General features: G+C 44.1%; 1 protein-coding gene across 1 annotated transcript in view; it reads right to left on the bottom strand.

Annotated features, from left to right (window-relative positions):
- INO80B (INO80 complex subunit B) overlaps positions 1–91 on the bottom strand; it is a 66585-nt gene extending 66494 nt beyond the window's left edge. The window contains exon 1 of the mRNA XM_053704401.1: positions 26–91. The gene's annotated coding sequence lies outside the window, so the exon portion shown is untranslated. The remainder of the gene's footprint in view (positions 1–25) is intronic.
- Between the last annotated feature and the right edge of the window lie 17578 nt (positions 92–17669).

Below are 17669 nucleotides of genomic sequence, written 5' to 3'. Positions count from 1 at the left end.
ATCATTACATTTGCTTATACTTTACCTTAACCTTATAAATGTCACTCAGAATAAACCAAAAGAAAGCAATTTCGTTTTCAGAATTGTGCCTAGCCCTATTGGTTGTTTGATACATTAAAGTTTATATAAAAAAAAAAAAAAAAACGTTTACTGAATGATTGTGCATATTGGTTGTTCGATACATTAAAGTTTTATTGAAATAGAAAAAAAAATGCAGTGGAGGTCACATGTTTCCTGTCTAGAGTGGAGCTCCACTCTGCAGATAGACTACTTTGAAAGGGTCAGAGGGTGAGTCGGAGAGAAGGGTAAAAAAAAACTCTAATGGCGCCGCGTAGCACGTGATAGAATAAGCCAATAAGGAAACAAAGTAGCACGTGATAGAATTAGCCAATAAGGAAACAAAGTAGCACGTGATAGAATTAGCCAATAAGGAGAAATGAGGTAATACAGGATCTAGTGACTGAAGACTCCTATTCCTCAGTAATTACTGTACTTCACTCACCTGTCTGTCACTCACATGTCCCTCACTCACCTTGCTGTCACACTCCTGTACCTCACTCACATGTCTGTCACTCACATGTCCCTCACTCACCTTGCTGTCACACTCCTGTACCTCACTCACCTGTCTGTCACTCACATATCCCTCACTCACCTTGCTGTCACACTCCTGTACCTCACTCACCTGTCTGTCACTCACATATCCCTCACTCACCTTGCTGTCACACTCCTGTACCTCACTCACATGTCTCTCACTCAACTGTCTGTCACACTCCTGTACCTCACACACCTGTCTGTCACACTCCTGTCTCTCACTCACCTGTCTGTCACACTCCTATACCTCACTCACATGTCTGTCACACTCTTGTCTGTTGCTCACCTGTCTGTCACACTCCTGTACCTCACACACCTGTCTGTCGCACTCCTGTCTCTCACTCACCTGTCTGTCACACTCCTATACCTCACTCACATGTCTGTCACACTCTTGTCTGTTGCTCACCTGTCTGTCACACTCCTGTACCTCACTCACCTGTCTGTCACACTCCTGTACCTCACTCACCTGTATGTCACACTCCTATACCTCACTCACATGTCTGTCACACTCTTGTCTGTTGCTCACCTGTCTGTCACACTCCTGTACCTCACTCACCTGTCTGTCACACTCCTGTACCTCACTCACCTGTATGTCACACTCCTATACCTCACTCACATGTCTGTCACACTCTTGTCTGTTGCTCACCTGTCTGTCACACTCCTGTACCTCACTCACCTGTCTGTCACACTCCTGTACCTCACTCACCTGTATGTCACACTCCTATACCTCACTCACATGTCTGTCACACTCCTGTCTCTCTCTCACCTGTCTGTCACACTCCTGTACCTCGCTCGCATGTCTGTCACACTCCTGTACCTCACTCACATGTCTGCCACACTCCTGTACCTCACTCACCTGTCTGTAAAACTCTTGTCTGTTGCTCACCTGTCTCTGGGTGGTACACTCAGCGCCTGCCCCAAGGCGACCCTAGCTCTGGATATTGACTCCTAGTAGTCAATAAAATAATTTAGAAAATCGGGTATAAAAACCAAAGCGCCTAGTAGGCTGGGTCTAGAACTAATATAAAAATGGATATAAAAAACTAATTATAGTATAAAAATAACACTTTAATTTTTACAGACATGGATCCATGTTACAATCGGACAAACATATTGAAATAAAATATAATAAAAACAATAAACAGAAAAAACTCCAATAGTTAAAATCTCTTCGTAGCTGGTTGGACTTAATTAGACTGATCCCCTTTCTAAGTGGGACCGTGAGTAATCTGGCACCTTGCTACAGGTGAAGGAAACCTCGTTAGAGGTTATAACAAGAATCTATGTGTGTTCTGTAGAGTACAAATTGGTGAACCTATATTGATTATCCCAAAATCTTTTTAACAGATGTGGTGTGTAGTAGTGATGCGCAAAAGCAAAATTGCTAAACCTTGCTAAAGGTGATCTAAAAATGAATCCTAGTGTGTGCCCCACACATAGAACTGAAGTGACCTAATATATTCTTAAAGTGAAAATACAGGGTGTATCTCATGCGACATAAAATAAATAAATACAAATATTCAATCAATCAGTGAAAATCAGACGGTCAAAAATCCAAAAAATGAGTGTAGCTAAGAGCAAAAAAACACAATACAGTCCTTGAAAAAGCAATGTTCAATCCATCATAACATAACGTGAAAAAAAGTGCATAATAAAGGAATGAAAAAACAGTGGCCACTGTAATAAAAAGATGGTTGTATCCTTGATAAATCCTGTGAAGAAATAGTAATGGCAGCCTATAACAGTACCGGGATGTGTTGATGTATAAAAATTCGTCAGGGGCCCGGCCGACCCAAATTTTACCTAAAAAGTAGAAAACAAACACACAATAGTGCAGAGCGTAAAGTCCCAAATTGATAAGAAGGAAGAAGACTCACCAGTCGACGCGTTTCGGTCTGTACTAGACCTTTTTCAAGACTGGATTATGCTGTCCTGGGTACTCTTTTATACCCATTTGTCAAATACGAACCGGAAGTGATCGTACAGTGCTTCCTGTTTCGTTAGGTGTAAATAAAACTAATTAAACTTCTTATTTTTGAATAACCATTGTCAAAAAGTATCGTTTTTCAATTTTGTTTTTTCCCCTTAGATTCTCTTAGGTTTATACCTGAAAATATGTGTTTCTAAATACGGCTTTTTCTTTACTTTGGAAATTACTTCCGGTCTATTCTGTTCAATAACTTCCGGTCTGCATTGATCTGTACTTACGAGGATCACATAGATACTTTCATTAAAAAATCTACTTACTGATCCTAAACTCATACCAACTATTCAGAATCTTTATGAAATAATTTAACCAAGTGTGTGTGTGATGTTAGGAGGATCGATCTTTATGCGGTTTCATCTGTATGGAATGGGTGTGAGCGTATCCACTGATCCTATTGGGTGATTCTCCCGTGTGATAATTGGGTGATGAGAGGTGAAGTGATGTTCTTATTGGTGTATTTCAGAGGGTGTGATTTTAAAGCGTTGTTTGTTTCCTAGGTAACAGAGAGTATATCGCAAAGCGGACCGGGCACATAATAAAAGATCTAGAATTATGTGCCCATAGTGTTTACTATCATAAAAACAACTTTCTGAATTAATCTAATACTTATATCTATCGTATTCCGATAGATGGGTTAATTTATAACTATATTGTTGGTAGAGGAGATATATTTACAAGAAAATTTCTATGGCTACTCCCCATTGTTTGATCCATATTTCTCTTAGAGATTTTCATATATCAGTGGAGTACATTCCGAGAGGAGGAATTACATATAACACATCTAAGTGTCTGTATTTGCACTATCAGATGCTGCTTATGTATTAAGTTAGCTTATCTTAAAAGGGTAGCTACATCAGATTTGAGTGTCTGTATTCGTTGTCAGATGCTCCATATATGTCATGTTCTCTTCAAAGGATAACTACGTTTTATGTGGGATATGTTTTATATTAGAACTTTTTGGACCGGGGGCTAGTCGGTTTAATTCCTTACAGGATTAACCCCGTGCTCTCGTACAGCTGTATGTACACATGTATAGCTAAATATACATATATCCGGTGCTACTATCAAACGCTACTTGTATAGTAAATTAGCTTGTCTTTAAAGGCTAGCTATATCAGATTCGAGTGTCTGCATTTTCGTTGTCATATGCTCCATGTATATTGTATTTTTCTATTCAAAGGATAACTGTGTGTTGTGCGGGATACATATTATATTAAAACCTTTGGACCGGGGGCTGGTTGGTTTGATCCCTTACAAGATTAACCCGTGCTTTCATATAGCTGCATGTACACGTGTAAATATGTACATATATATATATATTTGCTAACTTCATAAGAGGGAGAATTTATCTAGTGGAGGCTCTTGTTTGTAGGTCTATATAAAGATGCTAATCTCACTCCGCTGAAATGATGTAATTGGTAGATGAGATTTCTAGATCTTATCACTTCTTAATATAGCAAATAGCTTTTATCTTGAAAGGAGGGAAACATCTTCCTAGATGTTAAGTGAATATTCACTAAAAATATATAGATATCCTCGGACTCTTTTTTTTCAGATAGGATTATATTCATTAATTGATACTCGGGGGGCTAAGGAAGAGGTTATTAATTGTCTATTTCAATAAACTAGACCAGGAGATCGAGGATGAAATATAGTAAATCTATATTTAATATGAACCATGCCAGGAGATAGAGAGAGAAGAGTATGAACAATTATTCGTATTAGATTTTTCTGTCTTCCCACATGAGGCTGTATTATTTTGCACAGAAGTGCGCCAAACTGATATTTCTTATAGCATATAGTGGTTTTATTGCAGACCTATGCTTATATTTTCCATTAATTCTTTAAAAGGTGGGAAAGATCCTCTTTATTATTAAGACCCTTTGGGTGCAGACAATCCATTAGGAATATCCATTTAGATTCATTAGTTAATAGTTGTTTTTCGAAGTTGCCACCTCTCCAATTTTTGGCTACTTTTTGGATTCCTATGTATCTTAATGCATTGATATTTCCATGATGCTGGGTCGCAAAATGCTGGTATAGTGGAGTGTCCGTGTTTAGTTTTTCAATCATCAACAGGTGTTCCCGGATCCTATCTCTAAGGGTCCTGGACGTCTGGCCTATATATTGCAGTCCACATGGGCATTGCAGTAGGTAGATCACTCCTCTGTCCTTACACCTTATCAGATCTTGAATTTTAAATTCCTCCTTGGTATTATGGGAGTTAAATTTAGTTGTTTTCGTCCCACACTTACAAGCTTTGCATGTGTGGCAAGGGAAGAATCCATTCACCTTCTTTCCAAACACATCCACTATTCCTCCAGGTATTTTCTTTTGGAGGCTGGGTGCCAGTCTTGTCTTTAGATTTTTCATCTTTCTATATACGAATCTTGGGTTCTCTGGCAGTTTATTTCCTAAGACTTCGTCGTCTTTAAGCAGCGCCCAGTGTTTCCGGAATATATTCTCTATAATATGTTTATTCTCACTATATTCCGTTATCATTGCTACATTGAAGTCATCTTTATAGGATTTGTCCTTCACCTTGTCTCTGTATTTAGTAAGTTCTTTTCTTTCTATTTTCCTTACTTCGTCGATTTTCTCATCCAGCATTTTCTCGTCATAGCCTCTCTCTATAAATTTCTCCTTTATTGTTAAAGCTTGTTCTTCCCACTTGGAGGGGTCGGAGCAGTTCTTTCTCATCCGTAACATCTGTCCTTTTGGGATATTGTACTTCCATCTACCGAGGTGACAGCTCTCTTTGTGGACATAATTATTACTGTCCACTTCCTTAAAGTGGGTTGATGTTTCCAATTTTCCACATTTCACCTCTATCCTCAAATCCAGGAATGTCAAAGCTGTTTGGCTACATTCATATGTGAACTTTAAATTCACATCGTTCTTGTTCATGATTTCGATGGTATACACCAGATCTTCCATGGTGCCCTTCCAAATTAGAATGATGTCATCTATATAACGCCTGTAAAGGACCAGGTCCGCGCCCGCTGGACAGGAGTCCCAGAATATTTGCTCCCATTTTCCCATATAGAGATTCGCATAGCTTGGCGCGAACCTGGTCCCCATGGCTGTTCCACAAGTTTGTCGGTAGAACTTTCCATTGTTACTGAAGAAATTATGTGTTAGAATATATCGTATGCTCTCCAGTATGAACTCGTTTTGCTTAGTTGGTATATCGGGCTCTTTATCCAGAAAGAACTTCACTGCTTCGATTCCCTCCTCATGCGGGATACTCGTATACAGTGACGTCACGTCACATGATGCCAGTATATAGCCATCCTTCCAAGGTATATTTTCTATCAGGTTCAAGACCTGTGTTGAATCCCTTAGATAGGAGGGTAGTTTCTTGACAATTTTTTGTAGATGTTGATCTATATATTCCGACAAGTTACAACTCAAGGATCCTATTCCCGAGATTATTGATCTTCCGGGAGGTCTGGTTAGGGATTTGTGGATCTTGGGTAGGTGGTATAGTATCGGTATGATCGGATACTTTATATTCAGGTAATTAAACTCCTTATCATTCAGTATCCCCTCTTCATTAGCCTCCTTTAGTAGGTCTGTAAGTTCTCTCCTATACTGGTCCGTAGGATTTCTTTTCAATTCCTCATACGTGTTTCTGTCATTCAGAATTCGGCTGTTTTCGGCCTCATAGTCCTTTCTATCCATCAGGACAATTCCTCCCCCTTTATCCGCAGGTTTTATCGTCAAATCCTGGTTATGCTCCAACTTTATGATGGTCTCTCTTTGTTTCTTTGACAGATTTTGTTTCTTATGTTTTGATTTCCTTGCTTGTATTCCTCTTATCTCTTTGCAGACAATAGTCTCAAAGGCTTCTATTGCCGATCCTTTGCTGCTTACAGGGTAGAAACTTGACCTTGGTTTTAATTCGGTGTGTATATACTCGTCCCTTGATTCAGCCTCTACACTTTCCTTCGGCTGTGCCCCATTTTCTAATTCGGCTTTAAGGAAAAACCTTTTCAAAGTTAATTTTCTGATAAATTCCTTCGTATTCACGAAAGTACAGAATTTATCAAGATCTCTTGAAGGAGCAAATGACAGTCCATAATTCAAAACTGCCTTTTCGTCATCATTTAAAGCATAAGAACTCAAGTTGAAGATTCCTTTATCTGTCCCTTTTTTCTCCACATTATTGTCTTTCCGTTTAGCCTTATTGATCTTTATACCTCCTCTGCATCCCCTGTGTGTCTTGCCCTTATTTTCGATGTCTGCTGTTTTTCTCTTCCTTTTTGGTGATGATGTCCCAATTCTAAAAAAGGCTCAGACAAGGTGTCAGAGGTACATGGTTGTGATGTAGTGGTTTTCATCGGAGTTTTCAGTTTCAGGTCCACATTTTTTCTTTTTTTGGGGATCTCCTTCCATTCCTCCATTTTGTTGGCTCCTCGCTCTAGTTCTCCTTCCTTTTCAGTCTTCCGATGTCCCTTTTGGTTATCGCCCTCTCGTTTGTTCTCATAATCTCTATGATGGTTATTCCGTTGGTCCTGAGGCCTCTTATCTCTATTGTATTGATATTCAGATTGATGTCTGATCCTTCCTTGCTTGTATCCTCTTTCTGTCCCATATTGATGGCTTATATGACTGGATTCCTCCGGCCTTCTTCTTGTATCATATTCTGGAATATAGTGATCGAATCCTCTTCTTGAATCATCATATCTCCTCTCTCTATTCCAATGGTTAAAATTATCCCTTCTGTTCCTATTCTCCTGGTTCCAGTAGTTGGGGTGGTGTTCCCTATTTCTGTTGTCATATCGTTGCCCCCTCTCCCACCTTTGGTCATAGTATTGTCTTCTATGATATCTACCTTTGTATCCATAGGTGTAGAGCCCATTATTTTGCTGATAGTCATTATATCGATGGTAAAAGTTATTATCATTCCCGTGCCTCCTCTCTATGTACTTTTCCTCTCTATGGTTATCAAAAATCATATCTCTTCGTTCTGAATTTTGGTATGTTGTATTAGGTTTCGGGGTATTAAATTCAGCTTTATGTTCCATATCAGTCCTGTCTGTCACACTCCTGTACCTCACTCACCTGTCTGTCACACTCCTGTACCTCACTCACCTGTATGTCACACTCCTATACCTCACTCACATGTCTGTCACACTCTTGTCTGTTGCTCACCTGTCTGTCACACTCCTGTACCTCACTCACCTGTCTGTCACACTCCTGTACCTCACTCACCTGTATGTCACACTCCTATACCTCACTCACATGTCTGTCACACTCTTGTCTGTTGCTCACCTGTCTGTCACACTCCTGTACCTCACTCACCTGTCTGTCACACTCCTGTACCTCACTCACCTGTATGTCACACTCCTATACCTCACTCACATGTCTGTCACACTCCTGTCTCTCACTCACCTGTCTGTCACACTCCTGTACCTCGCTCGCATGTCTGTCACACTCCTGTACCTCACTCACATGTCTGCCACACTCCTGTACCTCACTCACCTGTCTGAAAAACTCTTGTCTGTTGCTCACCTGTCTCTCACTCACCTGTCTGCCACACTCCTGTACCTCACTCACCTGTCTGTCAAACGCTTGTCTGTTGCTCACCTGTCTCTCACTCACCTGTCTGTCACACTCCTGTACCTCACTCACCTGTATGTCACACTCCTGTACCTCACTCACCTGTCTGTCACACTCCTGTACCTCACTCACCTGTCTGCCACACTCCTGTACCTCACTCACCTGTCTGTCACACTCCTGTACCTCACTCACATGTCTGTCACACTCCTGTACCTCACTCACATGTCTGCCACACTCCTGTACCTTACTCACCTGTCTGTCACTCACTTGTCCCTCACACTCCTGTCTGTCACACTCCTGTACCACACACACCTGTCTGTCACACGCTTGTCTGTTGCTCACCTGTCTGTCACACTCCTGTCTCTCACTCACCTGTCTGTCAAACTCTTGTCTGTTGCTCACCTGTCTCTCACTCACCTGTCTGTCACACTCCTGTACCTCACACACCTGTCTGTCACACTCTTGTCTGTTGCTCACCTGTCTGTCACACTCCTGTCTCTCACTCACCTGTCTGTCACACTCCTGTACCTCACTCACCTGTATGTCACACTCCTGTACCTCACTCACCTGTATGTCACACTCCTGTACCTCACTCACATGTCTGTCACACTCCTGTCTCTCACTCACCTGTCTGTCACACTCCTGTCTCTCACTCACCTGTCTGTCACACTCCTGTACCTCACACTCCTGTACCTCACACACCTGTCTGTCACACCCCTGTACCTCACACACCTGTCTGTCACTCACCTGTTCCTCACTCACCTGTCTGTCACACTCCTGTACCTCACACTCCTGTCTGTCCCACTCCTGTCTCTCACTCACCTGTCTGTCACACTTCTGTACCTCACGCTCCTGTACCTCACACTCTTGTCTGTCGCTCACCTGTCTGTCACACTCCTGTACCTCACTCACATGTCTGTCACACTCCTGTACCGCACTCACATGTCTGTCACACTCCTGTCTCACACTCCAGTACCTCACACACCTGTCTGTCACATTCCTGTACTTCGCTTGCATGTCTGTCACACTCCTGTACCTCACTCACATGTCTGCCACACTCCTGTACCTCACTCACCTGTCTGTCACACTCTTGTCTGTTGCTCACCTGTCTGTCACACTCTTGTCTGTTGCTCACCTGTCTGTCACACTCCTGTCTCTCACTCACCTGTTTGTCACACTCCTGTACCTCACTCACCTGTCTGTCACTCACTTGTCCCTCACACTCCTGTACCTCACACTCCTGTACCTCACACTCCTGTACCTCACACTCCTGTACCTCACACTCTTGTCTGTTGCTCACCTGTCTGTCAGACTCCTGTCTCTCACTCACCTGTCTGTCACACTCCTGTCTCTCACTCACCTGTTTGTCACACTCCTGTCTCTCACTCACCTGTCTCACACTCCTGTCTCTCACTCACCTGTCTCACACTCCTGTCTCTCACTCACCTGTCTCACACTCCTGTACCTCACACACCTGTCTGTCACACTCTTATCTGTTGCTCACCTGTCTGTCACACTCCTGTACCTCACTCACATGTCTGTCACACTCCTGTACCTCACTCACCTGTCTGTCACTCACCTGTCTGTCACTCACCTGTCTGTCACTCACCTGTATGTCACTCACCTGTATGTCACACTCCTGTACCTCACTCACCTGTCTGTCACACTCCTGTCTCTCACTCACCTGTCTGTCACACTCCTGAACCTCACTCACCTGTCTGTCACACTCCTGCACCTCATCCATAGAAAGTTATCCAGCACTTCAAACCCAGAGGGAGAACAATCACAAGTAACTGCCACACTTGTAATTACCAATAAAGTACAGCAAACAGAGAGTCCTCCTTCAAATCTTCAACTTTTATTATTTCATAGCAGGAACAGACAAAAACCACAACGTTTCGGGGTCAATACCCCTTAATCATGTGACCTCACTCACCTGTCTGTCACTCACCTGTCTGTCACTCACCTGTCAGTCACTCACCTGTCAGTCACAGTCCTGTACCTCACTCACCTGTCTGTCACACTCCTGTACCTCACTCACCTGTCTGTCACACTCCTGTACCTCACTCACCTGTCTGTCACACTCCTATACCTCACTCACCTGTCTGTCACACTCCTATACCTCACTCACATGTCTGTCACACTCCTGTCTGTTGCTCACCTGTCTGTCACACTCCTGTCTCTCACTCACCTGTCTGTCACACTCCTGTACCTCACTCACCTGTCTGTCACACTCCTGTACCTCACTCACCTGTCTGTCACACTCCTGTACCTCACTCACCTGTCTGTCACACTCCTGTACCTCACTCACCTGTCTGTCACACTCCTATACCTCACTCACATGTCTGTCACACTCCTGTCTGTTGCTCACCTGTCTGTCACACTCCTGTCTCTCACTCACCTGTCTGTCACACTCCTGTCTCTCACTCACCTGTCTGTCACACTCCTGTACCTCGCTCGCATGTCTGTCACACTCCTGTACCTCACTCACATGTCTGCCACACTCCTGTACCTCACTCACCTGTCTGTCAAACTCTTGTCTGTTGCTCACCTGTCTCTCACTCACCTGTCTGCCACACTCCTGTACCTCACTCACCTGTCTGTCAAACTCTTGTCTGTTGCTCACCTGTCTCTCACTCACCTGTCTGTCACACTCCTGTACCTCACTCACCTGTATGTCACACTCCTGTACCTCACTCACCTGTCTGTCACACTCCTGTACCTCACTCACCTGTCTGCCACACTCCTGTACCTCACTCACCTGTCTGTCACACTCCTGTACCTCACTCACATGTCTGTCACACTCCTGTACCTCACTCACATGTCTGTCACACTCCTGTACCTCACTCACATGTCTGCCACACTCCTGTACCTTACTCACCTGTCTGTCACTCACTTGTCCCTCACACTCCTGTACCTCACTCACATGTCTCTCACTCACCTGTCTGTCACACTCCTGTACCACACACACCTGTCTGTCACACGCTTGTCTGTTGCTCACCTGTCTGTCACACTCTTGTCTGTTGCTAACCTGTCTGTCACACTCTTGTCTGTTGCTCACCTGTCTGTCACACTCCTGTACCTCACTCACCTGTCTGTCACACTCCTGTACCTCACTCACATGTCTGTCACACTCCTGTACCTCACTCACATGTCTCTCACTCACCTGTCTGTCACACTCCTGTACCTTACTCACCTGTCTGTCACTCACTTGTCCCTCACACTCCTGTCTGTCACACTCCTGTACCACACACACCTGTCTGTCACACGCTTGTCTGTTGCTCACCTGTCTGTCACACTCTTGTCTGTTGCTCACCTGTCTGTCACACTCTTGTCTGTTGCTCACCTGTCTGTCACACTCCTGTCTCTCACTCACCTGTCTGTCACACTCCTGTACTTCACTCACCTGTATGTCACACTCCTGTACCTCACTCACATGTCTGTCACACTCCTGTCTCTCACTCACCTGTCTGTCACACTCCTGTACCTCACACTGATGTACCTCACTCACCTGTCTGTCACACTCCTGTACCTCACACACCTGTACCTCACACTCCTGTCTGTCCCACTCCTGTCTCTCACTCACCTGTCTGTCACACTTCTGTACCTCACGCTCCTGTACCTCACACTCCTGTCTGTCCCACTCCTGTCTCTCACTCACTTGTCTGTCACACTTCTGTACCTCACGCTCCTGTACCTCACACTCTTGTCTGTCGCTCACCTGTCTGTCACTCACCTGTCTGTCACACTCCTGTACCTCACACTCTTGTCTGTTGCTCACCTGTCTGTCACTCACCTGTACCTCACTCACATGTCTGTCACACTCCTGTACCGCACTCGCATGTCTGTCACACTCCTGTCTCTCACTCACCTGTCTCACACTCCTCTGTCTCACACTCCTGTACCTCACACACCTGTCTGTCACACTCCTGTACTTCGCTCGCATGTCTGTCACACTCCTGTACCTCACTCACATGTCTGCCACACTCCTGTACCTCACTCACCTGTCTGTCACACTCTTGTCTGTTGCTCACCTGTCTGTCACACTCCTGTACCTCACACACCTGTCTGTCACTCACCTGTTACCCACTCACCTGTCTGTCACACTCCTGTACCTCACACTCCTGTCTGTCACACTCTTGTCCGTTGCTCACCTGTCTGTCACACTTCTGTCTCACTCTCCTGTACCTCACACTCCTGTACCTCACACTCCTGTACCTCACACTCCTGTACCTCACACTCTTGTCTGTTGCTCACCTGTCTGTCACACTCCTGTCTCTCACTCACCTGTCTGTCACACTCCTGTCTCTCACTCACCTGTCTGTCACACTCCTGTCTCTCACTCACCTGTCTCACACTCCTGTCTCTCACTCACCTGTCTCACACTCCTGTCTCTCACTCACCTGTCTCACACTCCTGTACCTCACACACCTGTCTGTCACACTCTTATCTGTTGCTCACCTGTCTGTCACACTACTGTACCTCACTCACATGTCTGTCACACTCCTGTACCTCACTCACATGTCTGTCACACTCCTGTACCTCACTCACCTGTCTTTCACTCACCTGTCTTTCACTCACCTGTCTCTCACTCACCTGTATGTCACACTCCTGTACCTCACTCACCTGTCTGTCACACTCCTGTCTCTCACTCACCTGTCTGTCACACTCCTGAACCTCACTCACCTGTCTGTCACACTCCTGCACCTCATCCATAGAAAGTTATCCAGCACTTCAAACCCAGAGGGAGAACAATCACAAGTAACTGCCACACTTGTAATTACCAATAAAGTACAGCAAACAGAGAGTCCTCCTTCAAATCTTCAACTTTTATTATTTCATAGCAGGAACAGACAAAAACCACAACGTTTCGGGGTCAATACCCCTTAATCATGTGACCTCACTCACCTGTCTGTCACTCACCTGTCTGTCACACTCCTGTACCTCACTCACCTGTCTGTCATACTCCTGTACCTCACACACCTGTATGTCACACTCCTGTACCTCACTCACATGTCTGTCACACTCCTGTACCTCACTCACCTGTCTGTCACACTCCTGTACCTCACTCACCTGTCTGTCACACTCCTGTACCTCACTCACCTGTCTGTCACACTCCTGTACCTCACTCACCTGTCTGTCAAACTCCTGTACCTCACTCACCTGTCTGTCACCCTGCTTTACCTCTAATAAAACAGTAAGATCTTTAAGGCGGCAGCTAATAGGGGCAGTACGCTGATAGTTTCTGTAAGCCGGCAGCTAATAGGGGCAGTACGCTGATAGTTTCTGTAAGCCGGCAGCTAATAGGGGCAGTACGCTGATAGTTTCTGTAAGCCGGCAGCTAATAGGGGCAGTACGCTGATAGTTTCTGTAAGCCGGCAGCTAATAGGAGCAGTACGCTGATAGTTTCTGTAAGCCGGCAGCTAATAGGGGCAGTATGCTGATAGTTTCTGTAAGCCGGCAGCTAATAGGAGCAGTACGCTGATAGTTTCTGTAAGCCGGCAGCTAATAGGGGCAGTACGCTGATAGTTTCTGTAAGCCGGCAGCTAATAGGGGCAGTACGCTGATAGTTTCTGTAAGCCGGCAGCTAATAGGGGCAGTACGCTGATAGTTTCTGTAAGCCGGCAGCTAATAGGGGCAGTACGCTGATAGTTTCTGTAAGCCGGCAGCTAATAGGGGCAGTACGCTGATAGTTTCTGTAAGCCAGCAGCTAATAGGGGCAGTACGCTGATAGTTTCTGTAAGCCGGCAGCTAATAGGGGCAGTACGCTGATAGTTTCTGTAAGCCGGCAGCTAATAGGGGCAGTACGCTGATAGTTTCTGTAAGCCGGCAGCTAATAGGGGCAGTACGCTGATAGTTTCTGTAAGCCGGCAGCTAATAGGTGCAGTACGCTGATAGTTTCTGTAAGCCGGCAGCTAATAGGGGCAGTACGCTGATAGTTTCTGTAAGCCGGCAGCTAATAGGGGCAGTACGCTGATAGTTTCTGTAAGCCGGCAGCTAATAGGGGCAGTACGCTGATAGTTTCTGTAAGCCGGCAGCTAATAGGGGCAGTACGCTGATAGTTTCTGTAAGCCGGCAGCTAATAGGAGCAGTACGCTGATAGTTTCTGTAAGCCGGCAGCTAATAGGGGCAGTATGCTGATAGTTTCTGTAAGCCGGCAGCTAATAGGAGCAGTACGCTGATAGTTTCTGTAAGCCGGCAGCTAATAGGGGCAGTACGCTGATAGTTTCTGTAAGCCGGCAGCTAATAGGGGCAGTACGCTGATAGTTTCTGTAAGCCGGCAGCTAATAGGGGCAGTACGCTGATAGTTTCTGTAAGCCGGCAGCTAATAGGGGCAGTACGCTGATAGTTTCTGTAAGCCGGCAGCTAATAGGGGCAGTACGCTGATAGTTTCTGTAAGCCGGCAGCTAATAGGGGCAGTACGCTGATAGTTTCTGTAAGCCAGCAGCTAATAGGGGCAGTACGCTGATAGTTTCTGTAAGCCAGCAGCTAATAGGGGCAGTACGCTGATAGTTTCTGTAAGCCGGCAGCTAATAGGGGCAGTACGCTGATAGTTTCTGTAAGCCGGCAGCTAATAGGGGCAGTACGCTGATAGTTTCTGTAAGCCTGCAGCTAATAGGGGCAGTACGCTGATAGTTTCTGTAAGCCGGCAGCTAATAGGGGCAGTATGCTGATAGTTTCTGTAAGCCGGCAGCTAATAGGGGCAGTACGCTGATAGTTTCTGTAAGCCGGCAGCTAATAGGGGCAGTACGCTGATAGTTTCTGTAAGCCGGCAGCTAATAGGGGCAGTACGCTGATAGTTTCTGTAAGCCGGCAGCTAATAGGGGCAGTACGCTGATAGTTTCTGTAAGCCGGCAGCTAATAGGGGCAGTACGCTGATAGTTTCTGTAAGCCGGCAGCTAATAGGGACAGTACGCTGATAGTTTCTGTAAGCCGGCAGCTAATAGGGGCAGTACGCTGATAGTTTCTGTAAGCCGGCAGCTAATAGGGCCAGTACGCTGATAGTTTCTGTAAGCCGGCAGCTAGTAGGGGCAGTACGCTGATAGTTTCTGTAAGCCGGCAGCTAATAGGGGCAGTACGCTGATAGTTTCTGTAAGCCGGCAGCTAGTAGGGGCAGTACGCTGATAGTTTCTGTAAGCCGGCAGCTAATAGGGGCAGTACGCTGATAGTTTCTGTAAGCCGGCAGCTAGTAGGGGCAGTACGCTGATAGTGTCACATATCACAGGCTGAGCCAGTGAGGTTATATGTAATAAAAGGCTCCTCTCTTGTCTACATTTAATAACAATGGCGGCATGAAACAGACTCACCCGGTTTAATATAAAATACACTTTATATACTTGTATGTTATTCTCTATACCACGCTGAGTGATCACATCTGCAGTTTGTCTCAATTTCACCATCTCATTATGTTACAGCAGTTTCAGTTTCATGTGATATTGCTGCAAATTAAATGTTTCACATATTAGCCCAGTTGCCACCTATTTGTCATAGATACAAAGCTTTAAAGTGATAAATACAAAACTTTACTAACTGAACATTATATACAATTATTCACTAAAACAGGGGCACTTTCTTTTTTTTATTTTAAGAACAAATTAACAAATTAGGTGTCAATATGCCGAACAGGGCAAAACATTTTACAGCGTATAAACAAAGCATTTTTAACAAAGATTAAGTTAAGTACACATTAACTAAATATGACGTATTCTTTTTCTCAATATGCAGACAATTTAAATAACAGAAAGTGGTATCATACAGTTTTGTTTAACAAACATTAGAGTACACCGCTCGGCACATATTTAGTATTATCTACATTCCATTTAGACACTTCTTTTACCATTATGTTGGTTTTTTCTTTGAGATAATAATTAAAAAAAAAAAACTCCTTACCCCCGGGGCATGCCCCCCCATAGCATCCCCCTCACCAATGACGTGTCACTAAGCTCTAAATCTGCTTATCTCACCATTAATCCTTGGCCCTTTCTAACTTAATATAATTCTCTATAGCACAAGACCCATTCTGCTGGAAATATGTCCATTAAAGCTAAATCTGCAAAACTCTTTGAGCTCAGGAACGGGGCTAAAATTCGTTTTTGTGTCTGAAGAGGATACGTTTTAATCACGGGAAGCCATCCCACTAGGAATTTTTTTTTTTTAAAATCACCTGATAGCTGTAAATGAAAGGATTCAAATATTATTTGATTCTGCACTTCCCTATGAAAGAGTGAACAGCTTGGCACTGTTTTCCCTTTCCAGAACTTCAATATTAAGGCCTAGATTTGGAGTTCGGCGGTAGCCGTCAAAACCAGCGTTAGAGGCTCCTAACGCTGGTTTTAGGCTACCGCCGGTATTTGGAGTCAGTGATTAAAGGGTCTAACGCTCACTTTTCAGCCGCGACTTTTCCATACCGCAGATCCCCCTACGCCATTTGCGTATCCTATCTTTTCAATGGGATCTTTCTAACGCCGGTATTTAGAGTCGTTTCTGAAGTGAGCGTTAGAGCTCTAACGACAAAATTCCAGCCGCCTGAAAATAGCAGGAGTTAAGAGCTTTCTGGCTAACGCCGGTTTATAAAGCTCTTAACTACTGTACCCTAAAGTACACTAACACCCATAAACTACCTATGTACCCCTAAACCGAGCTCCCCCCACATCGCCGCCACTCGATTTAAATTTTTAAACCCTAATCTGCCGACCGCCACCTACGTTATACTTATGTACCCCTAATCTGCTGCCCCTAACCCCGCCGACCCCTGTATTACATTTATTAACCCCTAACCTGCCCCCCACAACGTCGCCGCCAGCTACTTAAAATAATTAACCCCTAATCTTCCGACCGCAAAGCGCCGCCACTTACGTTATCCCTATGTACCCCTAATCTGCTACCCCTAACACCGCCGACCCCTATATTATATTTATTAACCCCTAATCTGCCCCCCTCAACGTCGCCGACACCTGCCTACACTTATTAACCCCTAATCTGCCGAGCGGACCTGAGCGCTACTATAATAAAGTTATTAACCCCTAACCCGCCTCACTAATCCTATCATAAATAGTATTAACCCCTAATCTGCCCTCCCTAACATCGCCGACACCTAACTTCAATTATTAACCCCTAATCTGACGACCGGAGCTCACCGCTATTCTAATAAATTGATTAACCCCTAAAGCTAAGTCTAACCCTAACACTAACACCCCCCTAACTTAAATATAATTTTAATCTAACGAAATAAATTAACTCTTATTAAATAAATGATTCCTATTTAAAGCTAAATACTTACCTGTAAAATAAACCCTAATATAGCTACAATATAAATTATAATTATATTATAGCTATTTTAGGATTAATATTTATTTTACAGGCAACTTTGTAATTATTTTAACCAGGTACAATAGCTATTAAATAGTTAATAACTATTTAATAGTTACCTAGTTAAAATAATAACAAATTTACCTGTAAAATAAATCCTAACCTAAGATATAATTAAACCTAACACTACCCTATCAATAAATTAATTAAATAAACT

This window comes from Bombina bombina, chromosome 2, assembly GCF_027579735.1.
Source record: "Bombina bombina isolate aBomBom1 chromosome 2, aBomBom1.pri, whole genome shotgun sequence".
NCBI lineage: Eukaryota > Metazoa > Chordata > Amphibia > Anura > Bombinatoridae > Bombina > Bombina bombina.
The sequence above is the reverse complement of the archived record's forward strand: the minus strand, read 5'-3'. Positions and strand labels throughout refer to the sequence as shown.